Raw genomic sequence first — 10,248 nt, 5'->3', positions numbered from 1 at the left:
ATTAGAGGGTGATGGGAGGGAACCTGAGGACACTGGTGCTGGGAAATGTAGACTGTTGGAGGGATGGGTGTTGGAATACTGTATGACTGAAATCATAAACAACTTTATAAGGTTCTATATCAAAGTGATTCAGTTTTAAAAAGTTTTTGAAAAAAGAGATAATTAGCCCTTATTCTTCTGTAGACACAGAGGAAAATCTTTAATTTTTTTTCTTTTGGGTCACACCCAGCACTGCTCAGGGGTTACTCCTGGCTCTGCACTCAGGGATCATTCCTGGTCGTACTTGGGGGACCCTATGAGGTGCTGGGGATGGAACCCAGGTCTGCTGAGCACAAGGCAAACGCCCTCCTGTCTGGACTATAGATCCTCCCCAAAGAAGAAAATCTATAAAGTGATACCTATGGGGGTCTGATGGGGAAACTCTGGTGAAAGTTGTTCTCAAGAACGAGCCCTAAGGAAATACTCTAAGGACACGGAAAAACCCGGGACGCAGGCTGTTCTGATTCCTGGCTGAAGTTGCAGGAGGGTGGGAAGCTGATACTCTGCTACAGCTGCCAAAACGCCACCGCTCACACAGCAGTTGATTACCAGGACGTGTGCGACCCCTCTTGTCAGTGGACACAGTTTTGTGAACATACTGATGCATCTATCAGCATCTTGAGCTCTCTCTCCTTCCCCCACTTCGGGCCAGCCCAGCAAGGGCTCCAGGGAGGTCAGTGCCAGGAAATTCAGAGACTTTGGGCCAGAGTGATCCTCAGAGCCCTGCTGGCATGTGGCATCGAGACTCTTGAAAAGAGCCTGGGGTCTGGGCGATAGTCCAGCGTGGAGGGCATTTGCCTTGCACGTGGCCGACCTGGGTTCTATCCCTAGTATCCCATAGAGTCTCCCAAGCACCACAAGGAGTGATCCCTGAGCACAGAGCCAGGAGTAGCCCCTGAATTATATCAGGTGTAACACAAAAAACAAAAACAAAACAACCCAAACCCAAACCCAGGAACCTTGTTGGCTTGGGGACAGGCGGTACTCCCTGGGGACCTTGTGCTCTGAGGAGGCTTTAATGCCCGAGGACCAGGGGCAGTCCAGGGCTTCCCTGGCACAGCTGGAGAGGGCCCAGCTCAGTGCTGGGTCTGTGTCCCTACTGTTGGCCAACAGAAAAGTGTGTGTGGCTTCAGGGGTAGCGCGTGGTCGTGGGCTCCAGAGGGATCGTGTGAACGCAGGGGGATATTCTGAACAGGGTAGTAGGACCCCAGCCTGGCTGCCCGGCATGTATGGCCCGACCCACTTAGCAGACTCCCAGTTCTGGGGGCTGAGCCCCGATTTTGCTGTGCTGGGAGTCTCCTCCTGAAACACACCCCCCTCCCCCCAGTTCTCACAAAAGCAAAACTCCAGGTTGTTTTGTGGGGCAGTGGGGGTCTCACTCCCTTGCCCTTTGCACAACTCTCAGCATTGCTCTGATTTCCAGACCCCTGCCACCCCTTCCATCTCCCCCCCATCCTGCTCCCAGCGTCACCCAGCACCGTCCTGGGCCTTGGAGATGTTCTACAGGGTCACCTGCTTTCCTCCTGGGTCCCCCCACTACCATTAGGGCTTATCTTCTAATTCCCTGTGATTGCTTCCTGTTACAGAGTACAGTTCTTCACTCAGCTCACAGAAGTTTTCCCTTGTGAGTTCTGCTCAAATCCCCGCGCCCCCTGCCCCCCGACCCGGAGAGCAGGAGAGAGAGCACAGGGCTCGGGCACCAGCCTAAATGTAGTTTAGCCATGTCACGGTGCAGACCCCAGCTCAGTGTCTGTCCCTGAGCACAGAGCTAGGCCGGTTTCTGAGCACCGCCTGACACAGCCCCAGTTTTCTTCCTTGACCGTGGCAGAGATAGCTAAGGACTCCATGCTCTTGTCTGGTTGTGGAAAACCCAGTTTGACCCTTGGCACCATGTGACCTCCTGAGTACGGTAGGTTCAGCTCTGCAGAACCCCAAGTGCGGCCTGGGTGACCCCAACACACAGGGCTCAACAGCCTTGTGTCCTGGGCCCTTGATTGGAATGCTGGCCTGGCTGACCGACAGTGACCAGGAGTGGCCCTTGGGGCCCCTGAGAATGACTTGGGAGGCCCCTCATTACCAGAAAATCTTTTGAACTCTATATTGCTTTGTAGAACTTGGGGGTTAAGGGGTGCCACCCAGGAGGTCAGCATGTACCCCTGCGGCAAGTGCATGAGCAGCTAAGGTGTCTTCAGGCTTCCTGATACCCCAAAATTGCCGCTGTGCAGACCCCAACAATTTGGAACCAAGTTTCTGGAGAAATTCAATGGTCAAAAGTTAGGTTTATGGGAGTCACAAACGAGCTCCAGCTCAGCTAGACAAGCTCAATAATCTATTTAGCATCTGTCTCAGGGGCAGGCTGGGCGTGGGGGGGAATGTCAAAGTAATAATGGGAGGAAGGTGCAATGGTGGTGGGATTGGTGTTGAAGTCTGAATGTAAACAATTTTTTAAACAGGGCTGGTGTGATAGCACAGTGGTAGGGCGTTTGCCTTGCACGCAGCCAACATGACTGACCCGAGTTTGATTCCTCTGCCCCTCTCGGAGAGCCCGGCAAGCTACTGAGAGTATCTCGCCCGCAGGGCAGAGCCTGACAAGCTCCCCATGACGTATTCGATATGCCAAACACAGTAACAACAAAGTCTCCAATGGAGACGTTACTGGGCCCGCTCGAGCAAATCGATGATCAATGGGAGGGCCTTTACTTACTTACTTACTTACTTACTTATGAAAAATTTAATATGTAGAAAAATAAGAATTTGGGGCTTAGAAATAAGAAAGTAGACAACTGCCCCTATCCAGTAATGCAATGGGTTAGTCTACAAAGCAAATTCTCTGCAGGTTAAGAATCCATAAGTAAACGCAAACTTAGGAGTGTCAATGGCTGACAAGATTCTTTTGCTGTGATGACTTTGCATGGTGAAAGTCAACTCAAAATTACTTTATTTTCCTATATTTATTTAAAGAACAAATGAGTACGAATATCACTTTAATTCCATGAATTAAAAATTGTATTTGGACAAGCATACCTGGCACTCTTCAGGGCTTCCCTCTGCTCTCTGCTCAGGGATCCTTCTTGGTGAGGTAAGAGACCATATAAGGTAGTAGGGATTGAACCTGGGTCAGCCACATGCAAGGCAAGCGTCCTACCCACTGTCCTACCCACTGTCTCCAGCCCCCCAAATTTTGTTTATTGATGACCAAATTCTTCAGAAATGTAACTGAAATAGAGAATGCGAAAAGGAGGAGGCTTTAGGACAAAGAGGCTGGCCCGAGCAGCTGACTCACCTGGGATGCTGAGTTTGGTCCCCTGGATGGACTGAATCACCCATGGCCCGCATCTCTTTGTGTTCAGCATCACCCTGCAGAAGTACGTGGTCGCATCCCGCCTCCGCAGGTCCCAGATGAGGAGGGCTCCCTGGTTCTGGCCCTGTGTCCAGTCCAGATGGAGATGGTCCTTGAACTCCTCATGGGTTCCAATTCAGAGTCTGGTTGTAGATGAAATCTCCATGGAAGTGCTTCCACCTCCAGCCTATCTTCACCTCAGGATTCTTGGCTAACTCCCAGCTGTGGTGGAAGGAGCAGGGGATGCGGATGGAGCCGCCCTCAGGGGCTTCCAGGTGCTCTGGCTGGTTGACCCCAAAGTCAGTGTTGCAGTCTCCAGGGGCAGCTGGTTGCAGGGAGAGACACAGAAGTGTGAGCCCCACACCCCATGTGCAGGGCAGGATGGTCAATCTGAGCAGTGTCCTCTGTCCAGGCTTAATGGATAGGGATGACCCAGCACCAGGGAAGCCCTTTACTCCTGTCCATAGGCGCCCTGCCCTGGACTCCTAGAGGTGCGTCCTCCAGGTGCCAGCCGCACCCGGAGGGGTTCTCCTGTCCGGTCACTCACCGTCCAGCATGGAGGCCAACAGGGGCAACAGCAGTAGCGGGACCGGGTCCATGCCGTGCTCTGCTCAGGGCGGGCGGCAGCAGGGCTGCTCTGGGGAGCTGCCAGGGGCTCCTGAGCACAGAGGAGAGAGGAGCAGGCAGGGACAGCGCAGGGAGCCTGAGTGTGACCAGCGCTTCCTGTGACCAAGGCTGCTCTGTTCCTGTATTGCACAAGGGTTTCCCCGTGGCCAGTGAGGGTGTCCTACCTGCCTTAGGTGCAGGGCCGGGTCCTGACCCGGGTGCTTGGCTCTGTCAGAGCAAGGGGTCAAGAGATGGGGGCTGGCACCTGGCCACCCTCAGTGCCCACTCTAGGGACTGTGCTCACCCGTGCCCAGGCTGAGGCAGTCCAGGGCTGAAGGGTTAGGCCAAGAGGTTGGCAGCTGGGATTTCACAGAAGAAGTGCTCTCAGCTTCTGCAGTGGCAGCAAATAAAGTGACTTCCCTCCTCCCTGTCCCCAAGCCCAGCGTCACTTCTCAGGTTCCCCTTTGCACTGCCAAGTTCTCCTTTTCTCCCTCACAGGGCTAAGGAAGGAGGTTCAGTGTCTTCACAGAGACCCTTGTCTGTCAGTCCTATACACTTTTTGCCTCTTAACATATATATTTATATTATAGCACAGCGGGTAGGGTGTTTGCCTTACACGCGACCAACCCAGGTTCGATTCCTCCGTTCCTCTCGGCAAGCTACTAAGAGTATCCCGCCCGCACAACAGAGTCTGGCAAGCTCCCTGTGGCATATTCGATATGCCAAAAACAGTAACAACAAATCTCACAATGGAGACATTACTGGTATCCACTCGAGCAAATCAATGAACAAAGAGAAGACAGTGTTACAATGCTATAATATACATATATTATATGTATAATTTTTGGTTTTTAGACCTCACCTGGCAGTGCCTAGGGCTTTCTTCTGGCTCTGTCTCAGGTATCACTCCTAGAGGGCTCAGGGGTCCATATGGGGGGCCAAGACTCAAACCCGGGTTGGCCGCATGTAAGACGAGCACCCTGCCAGCTGTATCACACTTTCAGCCTCTATTTGTATATTCTAAACAACGATTTCCAAAGGTGTTTTCAGTAGGTCAGCCATCCATGTTCCTGCCCTCATTCCCGTGACCTCGTGACCCCATCCCTTCCCTCCAGGCTCTCTCCTACCCACTACCTTCATCCTTGGCAGATACATATTGGAGCTCAATCATTGTGGTTCGGGTCCCATGCTCCAAAAGTGATGGGTCTAGTATATCTGGGCACCTCACAATGCCAGGTTGTGGTGGTCATGTCATGCTGGGCCACCCCTGAGAAAGCTGAACCTGAAGCCTTAAGGATTGAAACCTTCTGGGCCATGGAAGAAGCTGCAGAAATTGGGATCAAGGGCCCCAGCAAAGGCCCAGGACCGGAAGCTTCTCTACCTCCTTGATAGTTGTCTTCATTTTTGAAAAACTGTTTTTGTTGTTGCTTGTTTTGGGGCCATTCCTAGTGGTGCTCAGAGATCAAATCTGGGTCAGTCACATGCAAGGTAAGTGCCCTCCCCGCTGTACTATCGCTACAGTGCCCCAGTTGCCTTCTCCTCTATCTCTCTTTCTTTCTCTTTCTCTCTCCCTCTCTCTCTCTGTGTCTCTCTCATCCTCCCGTTCTCTCTCATCAAAGTAAACTTTCCAACTTGAAATGACACTTGTGGTGGAGAGTTTAAGCTCATGCTCATCCATTCAAGGAAAGAAATTACTGAAAATATGATTTAAAAAGTAATAAGGAAAAAGATAAAGGAAAGAAGGAAAAAAAGAAAAGAAGAAAAGAAAGACCAGGAAGATTTTGGTGTTTGCTCTAATACAGTTGAAATTTTAGCTCAGTCACATGCAAGGTGAGTGTCCTACCCACTCTCCTACCCACTGTCAACAGCCCGCAAATTTTATATTGATGATCAAATTCTTCAGAAATGTAACTGGAATGGAGAATGCGAAAAGGGGAGGCTTTAGGACAAAGGGGTTGGCCCGAGCAGTTCACTCACCTGGGATGACGCTGAGTTTGGTCCCCGGGATGGACTGAATCCTCTGTGTCCCACATCTCTTTGTGTTCAGCGTCACTTGGCAGTAGTACGTGATTGAGTCGCCCCTCTGCAGGTTCCAGATGAGGAGGGCGCCCTGGGTCTGGCCCTGTGTCCAGTCCAGGCGGACACGGTCCTTGAACTCCTTATTGGTCCAATTCGGAATCTGGATGTAGATGTACTGTCCATGGAACTGCTTCCATCTCCAGCCTATTCTCACCTGAGGATTCTCAGCTAACTCCCAGCTATGTTGGAAGGAGCAAGGGATGCGGACGGAGCCGCCCTCGGGGGCTTCCAGGTATTGTGGCTGAGAGACCAAGTAGCTGGTGTCACAGTTTTCAGGGGCAGCTGGTTGGGGAGGAGAAACACAGAAGTGTAAGTGTCATGTTTGTGGCTCCATGTCCCTGGACAGGGCAGGACCGTCTACTGAGCAGTGTCCTCTGTTCAGACTTAGGGGACAGGGTGAGAGCAGGTGATCCAGAACCAGGGTAGTCCTTTGCTTCTGCCCTCCACTCCCAGAGCACGTCCCCCAGTTGCCAGCCGCACCCCATGGGGTTCCCCTGTCTGGTCACTCCCCTTCCAGCAGGGAGGCCAAAGGGGCAGCAGCAGCAGCAGTGGGGCCAAGCCCATGCCCTGCTCTGCTCGGGGAGGGTGGCAGTGGTGCTGTTCTGGGGGACTGCCTGGGGCACAGCGTAGGCAGGAGCAGTCTGGGACGGCTCAGGGAGCCCGGGTGTGACCAGCACTTCCTGTGACCAAGGCTGCTCTGTTCCTGTATTGCACAAGGGCCTCCCTGTGGCCATTCTGGGTGGTGGGGGGAGCAGCTGCCTTTGGTGCGGGACAGGTCCTGACCAAGTTTGGGCTCCCTCAGAGCAAGAGGCTGAGAGATGGGGGCTGGCACCTGGCCACCCTCAGCACCTTCTCTGGGGGCTCTGCCCACCGTGACAGGCTGAGGCGGTCCAGGGCTGAAGAACTAGGCCAAGGGGTGGGCAACCAGGATTTCACAGAATAAGTGCTCTCAGCTTCTGTGATGGAAAAACAAAGTAACTTCCCTTCTTCCTGTCCCCAACCTCAGCATCACTTCTCAGGTTTCCCCTTGCACTGACAAGTTCTTTTCCTCCTTTGCAGGCCTGAGAAAGGAAGTTCAGTGTCTTCACAGCTATTGTTATCTCTCAGCCCTTCTTTCAGCTCTGCCCCATCCTGTAGTGGTTAGAGCTTGTCTTATCTCCCCTGGGAAAGCTGTGGCCAGAGGCCAGAACTTTCTGGGCTGTGAAAGTTGCTTGAGAGGATTGGGGAGAGCCGAAGAGCTGGGGAAAGGCAGGTGAGGAACCGGAGCAGCCAGGACTGCCCTGAGGTGACACCAGATTCCCTCCTGCCCGCTCGCTCACTGGAGGACAAGGCTTACATGTCTCCTCTCAACCAGGCTGCCTCGGGAGGCCCAGACTCACCAGAGTCGCTGCTGCCCACTCCACAGGGAGATGTGGATGTCCCCAAAGCAGGCTCTTGGCTGACAGCCCCGATAAATGCTGTCAGGTGCCTCAGGCCTCGCTGCCTACTGACGGGTCTCTTGGAATTAGGGCGCTAGTTTCATGCCGTGGTCTGCCCCTGGCCTGGCTGCATGCCCCAGAATGACTGTGAGGGAACATTTCTGTTCAGAAAGAGAGAGTGACTCATGGGGGCGCCATTCTCCCTTCCCCCAAAGCAGAGTCCTGACAAATGTATGGATGCGGCCCTGCTCACAGAGGGCCTCTGGGAGTAGGCAGAGGCCTGGAGTTTAGGCCAAAGGTGGGGATGCGGGGAATAGCCTGTATAAGGTAGTGGCCGGGGAAAGGGCCAGAGCCGTGTTATATGAAACAAATCTATTTCCGGAGGAAACAATTTTTTTCCTGAAGAAACCAGATTTGTTTCCTAAGGGCACTGCTACTGCTCTCCCTCAGTAATATTTCCTTCTTCCCTCTGTATCTGGTCATGTTGGTAATGCTGAGGTGGGTCTGATTTTGGAAGTTCAAACCCAGGCGTCCCCTATGTAACCCATTTCCACTGGTCTATCTTCCCCCAATGTCCCCCAATTAATTTTCATCTATGGAAAGAATTTGGTCTTGGTGAATGAAATACTTGCTATGGAAACAGTCTCCTTGTCTGAGGAAAGCCTACCTGAAAGGAAGCCAGAAAAGCCCGAGGAAACCTGATCCCAAACAGGGAAACAACAGAAATAACAGGTATGACAGACAAGAGAACAGATCGGACAGATGGACAGACAGACACCACACCAGCAGGAATCTGTGCTGTCAGGAGTGAGTGTGTGCTTAGTTAAAATCTTCCGTAGGTGAGATGATTTTCTGAAACAAGCAAAAAGCTAGTTTGGGTTTTGGGGTTTGGGTGACTCCCCTGGTGTCTGGGACTCTGCTCCACCTGGTCCGGGGGGCGTGTGTTGTTCTTGGCAGTGTTCAGGGGACTAGGTGGTCCAGAGCTTCTGCCAGCATGAGCGCTAGGCCTGGAACACTCTCTGTGGTGCCCCAAATCTTTTTTTTTTTAGAAATCTGGGATTACTGCTATTTATTCAGCCATTGATTAAGCTGATTGAATTGGGCATGAACTCCACATTACTTTTATTATTATTATCATTAATTTTATTGAATATTCATGAGCTAGACCATTACAATGCTGTTCATAATTGGTTTTCAGTCAAAGTTTCAGCACCCATTCTTCCACCAATCTCCATTTCCCACACGAATGTCTCCTGTCTCACTACCACCATCCCCCAACACCCCAGTCCCCCACCCAACATCCCTCTATGGTAGGCACTTTTACTTCTTGCTTTCTCTCTCCTTTTCCTTTTTGCATTATGATTTGGAATACAGGTGCTAAGAGGTCATGGTGTTTGTTCAGAGCATCTGGTATTTTTATCAGGACGGTAAGGCTGGAGTAGCTTTTCAATTGGTTGGCCACTTTGGGGTGTGGATGTGACTGCTGAGGCTTCCGGAAGTATAGGGAGGTGGGAAGAGACAACCCATCCCAATTCTGAGAAAGTCTGGAGATTTCAGTCACAAAACCCACATACTTGAAATTTCAGCAGATTATATCTTGAGAATTTCTGTCCTCAGATGGTGGAGCTAGGTCGGGGGTATGGCTGTGATTTTGGATTGTGGAAGCAATCTGAGGTTCTGCTTGGGCGGCCACCTTCAATTGACGCCCATAAGTTCAGACATGCGCGAGTCTCATATTAACTGCAGCTTTTGATCTCTTTTGAGATTTATGGGTCTCTGAAATAAGGCCAATAAATGAGCCTGAATAGCTGAGCTAGAGGTGCTTGTGGCCGTGATTCCCACATATGTCACTTTTGACCATTTAATTTCCTGACAAACTTGGCCCCTAGTAGTTGGGTCTCGCCAAAGACACAGAGGCAATTTTGGGGTGTCAGGAAGCCTGAAGGCAGCATCAGGCTGCTGATGCACCCGCCCTGCAGGTACAGGTTGACCTGTTGTCGGCACCATACCCCCCAAAATCTTTAATCTGTATAATGCACATAAGAGACAGTTCTCCCTCATTCTTAGTAACCTTTCAGTATCAATATTGTAAACCACAATGCCACAATGCCAAAAGGAAAGAGGGAGAGGGAGAGGGAGAGGGAGAGGGAGAGGGAGAGGGAGAGAGAGAGAGAGAGAGAGAGAGAGAGAGAGAGAGAGAGAAGAAAAGCAGCTGTCATAGACGCAGGCAGGGGGTCAGGGGTGTGAAGTTATGGCTGGGAACCTGGGGACACTAGTGCTGGGAAATGTACACTGTCGAAGGATGGGTTTTGGAACACTGTATGGCTGAAATCCAAGCATGAACAGCTTTGTACTTGTCTGTCTCACTTTGATTCAATAAAAATAAGTATTTTTTTAAAAGAGATAATTATCCCTAGGGCTGGAGCGATAGCACAGCGGTACGGAGTTTGCCTTGCACGTAGCCAACATGGCCGACCCGAGTTCGATTCCTCCGCCCCTCTCAGAGAGCCCAGCAAGCTACCGAGAGGATCTCACCTGCACGGCAGAGCCTGGCAAGCTACCCGTGATGTATTCGATACGCCAAATACAGTAACAACAAAGTCTCCAATGGAGACGTTACTGGGCCCGCTCATGCAAATCGATGAACAACGGGAGGACAGTGACAGAATTATCCCTCATTCTCCTGTAGACACAGAAGAAAATCTTTATTTATTATGCTTTTTGGGACACACTCTCAGCAATGCTCAGGATTACTCCTGGCTCTGC

The sequence above is a fragment of the Sorex fumeus genome, unplaced genomic scaffold (genome assembly GCF_029834395.1).
Source record: "Sorex fumeus unplaced genomic scaffold, SorFum_2.1 ptg000345l, whole genome shotgun sequence".
Lineage (NCBI taxonomy): Eukaryota > Metazoa > Chordata > Mammalia > Eulipotyphla > Soricidae > Sorex > Sorex fumeus.
The sequence above is the reverse complement of the archived record's forward strand: the minus strand, read 5'-3'. Positions refer to the sequence as shown.